A 3805-nucleotide genomic window follows, 5' to 3' on the forward strand; every position below is an offset into this window, starting at 1 on the left:
CGATGGCAGGAGCCAGGTACCTATCCTGGTCTCCCATGGGGTGCAGGGCCCAAGCACTTGGGCAATCCTCCACTGTACTCCCTGGCCATAGCAGAGAGCTGGCCTGGAAGAGGGGTAACCGGGACAGAATCTGGCGCCCCAACTGGGACTAGAACCCAGTGTTCCGCCACCGCAAGGTGGAGGATTAGCCTATTGAGCTGTGGCGCCGGCCCACATGTATTTTTAGAAGTGCTTTGCAACAAAATATGCTCATCTTTTTAGTAAATTTCTATAAACTTTTAAGTTGCCTCATCTGGGGGAAGAATGCAAAGTCTTCTAGAGGGCGGATGTGTTGATCGGAGATAGAGACTTAAAATCAGAGGTAAGAGTTCAGAAAAGATGGCACTGGAGAGGTAGATATGATCTTCTCCCCATCAAAGGTTTCAGTTGTATTGATTTACCTTTCTCTGTTACAGCTCCCTGATGGCCATGAATGCTGTTGGTTGATATGGGTGAGTGTATGACTTGAGCTTTATCAGTGGAAGTACGCTCTGTTGATGTGGATCAACACTTAATTTGATGTGGATCTCCACTCAATTTGTCTTCAGAGTCTTCTATTGGGACAAAAAAAGGAATCTTGCTATAATCAAAATTCCAATGACATTTGAGTAAGATGTCAGAGTTGGAAAGGCAAAACTAAGCCAAATATTCTCAATTTTTTTAAAAAATAACATTTTCTAACATAATTATATTTTGAATCCTGATAAACACAACAAATGAGAAAGGGCTTTCTTTTTTGGTGTTATCACTGTTGAGGGACACTAGGTCAGCATTGCATTTTCCACCTGATGTCTCCACCAATCCTATGGTCCCATAAATATGACTTGAAGACCCCTGGTTTAATTCTGTCTTCCCATTCATTCATAGCATGGCTGAGATCCAGAGGAGTGAAATTCTTCATCCAGGGATCTTTAATTCATGGTCTTTCCTAGCAACAGCTATCTAATCCCTCAAGTCTGATTTCTCATCAGAATTTTCTCCTTTAGATTTAGATTTTGATTCCATTTCTAGCAATTACAGCACTGACTCTTATGTCCTGAGTGAGTGCTGAGTCTTGAAGAGAACAGAGTCCTTCAGTTTAGATATAAGAGCCACAAATGACTTTATCCCTGAACAGCTAATATGAGCTCTTCTCCATAAACTACATTTTGTTGCTATGTAAATATTTCATGGGTATGGGTTTAGGTGAGACTGTTCCTTGCAGGCAGGGGCAATATTAAAATCCTATAAGGTAAATCAGGGAGAAACAATTATTTGTGGATCATTGTTTACCTGATAGCTTTTTGTGGACAGGATAATTATAGAGTAAGGGGTGTTAAATGCCTGTCAGTAAATCATAGAGCTATATTATAAAACGATGACTGTTAGTTTTTTTCCTTTTTATTCCAGAAGTGTTAACTGAGGTGAAGACACTTTTCTGTGATTTTTATATGCCATTTTCATCTCAATGATCTTTTCTGTTCCTTTATTATGTGGTTAAAAAGCTAAGTTTATAGGTAATTGTAATTTCCCCTAAGAAAATACTATGTATATGTATATATATATATATATTCTAAAATTTATTCAGTTTATTGTTTAGACTTCTGTATGAATACAGAAATATATATCTGACTGAACTGCAAGACCACCTCATATCAGAATCAGTAAGCATAAGCCCTTGTTATTGGAGAAAATACAATGTTTCTAATAATCAGTTTTGAGATTTTGTTATTTTGTTGTTTCTTAATGCATAGTGTAAATATTAGTGTAGTACAGCCTTTAGATTGCAATCAGTTCTTTGAAAATGTATGCAAGTATCAGTTATTACCAACCAGTATAAAATGTTTCTACTTTGATTGAGATTCTCTTGGTTTTGTACTTGTATATAAGAATCAACTCTTTAAGAATCCAAAAATGAGCTACTCTCAAATTCAAATGCAAAAACAAAGGTATTATAAGTTACCACCACTCGAATGAGAAAGCTTTTCTCAATGGTAGAGTTAAAAATTACAGAAATCTACCATGAAAACATAAGACACTTGGAGGAATTGTTACAGTTGAATTTTTAAGAATTCAGGAAATTACTCAGAGACATAGGACTATCTGAAGAACATTTATCCAAGACAAAAGGCTGAGTCTTGTTAAGGATGGTGAGATTTGTGGCATCTGCAATTTTCCTATTCCAAATCCCTGTTCTCTATTCCACAGTAATCTTGAAATCTATCAACTTCACAACCGTCATGTATGTGAAACTGGAAGAGAAGTAGCTACCAGGAGGGAAAGAATGTGTTTCAGACACATGAAAATCTCCAAAATTAGATAATATTCATTATTTGACCCATCTCAGCTTTTATGTGACCCATCTCTCAGCTTTGTGGAAAAATCCACAGGCAAGATTTGTTATTTATTTGACCTGACTCAGAACTCATTCAGTGTGAATAACCTTTTCCCTGGTAGCCTTATCAAAAAACATCAGCGCCAATTATTTACCATTGCATCTGTTTGAAACAGTAGTGATAGTTTTCACAAACAAGAGGCTGACCAAAAACCTTGAAAAGGAAAACTGATCTAGAAGACTCAGTTAAACTGTGCATAGATTCCTGATCCAAAGGAACTGAAAACTAGGGGTGGGCTATTTGGTCTAGGAGATAAAACACCACTGGGGGGTCCACATCCCGTATCAGATACGTGAGTCAGATTCTGCTCCCAGTTCTAGTTCTTGCTGGTGGGTACCCTGGGAAGAGGAAGAGTCCTGCCACCCTGAGTCCCTGTCACCCATTTAGGAGACCCAGTCTGGGTTCCAGGTTGCTAACTTTAACCAGACCCAGCTCCAACTCTTTCAGATATTTGAGGCGTGAACCAGCAGATGGAAAATCTCTCCCCTTTCTTCTCACTCCCAAATAAAATAATAAATATAAATTTGAAAAAGAAGAAAACGCAAACTAATACTAATTATAAGCCATTAAATTTTGAATATTTTGTTAAATGCAGCAGCATAGAGATTCCATGGCTAGAATTCTAGGATATATCTTTCACCATAATCCAGTCTAGCTTCATTTACAATAATAGTTTTTGCCACTAGTTTGAAGGTTAATCTTTTGCAGTTTTGAAAACTATAAAACATCCAAAAATACATGAATGAATATTTGTGATGGCTAAAATGTAACACATAAGAACATTTTTGTGCCTACTGAGTATATGACAATATATTTAAAAAATCAATGAATATGTTTTAAAATTAATCACAGCCTTCCAAAAATCATTTCTTAGGAAAAAAAAAAAAACTCATTCATTGGGAGAACAATGTCTTCGAGTCTCATATCTGAAAAAAAAATTGTAAGCAGAATATATAAAATGTGCTGAAAGCACAATAATTGGAAAGCAAATATCTCAGTTTTAAAAGTGGGCAAATAATCCATACAGAGATATGCGAATTATAAGCATAATTAAATACCATTGTGCAACAACTAGTATGAGCATATATATATATATGTGTGTGTGTGTGTATGTATGCATTAATGAACAATTCCTGATGGGGATGCTAGCAACAGGATTCTCATATTTTCCAGTGGGCATGAGAACTGCACATCAATTTGAAAACAGTTTTCCAGTTTCTTACAAATTTAAGCACAAACTTGCCAGTTGACCTTGCAATCTCTCACCTAACTATTTGCCAAGTGAAATGAAAATTTCTGTTTACTCAAAAAATTGTGTGCAAAAGCTTATTCAGTTTTATTTCTAGAGACTTGCAACAACTCAAGGGCCTTCAAATGGTGAAAGGATAAAC

This window comes from Oryctolagus cuniculus, chromosome 1 (assembly GCF_051225735.1).
Source record: "Oryctolagus cuniculus isolate XC-2025 breed Fujian yellow rabbit chromosome 1, ASM5122573v1, whole genome shotgun sequence".
Lineage (NCBI taxonomy): Eukaryota > Metazoa > Chordata > Mammalia > Lagomorpha > Leporidae > Oryctolagus > Oryctolagus cuniculus.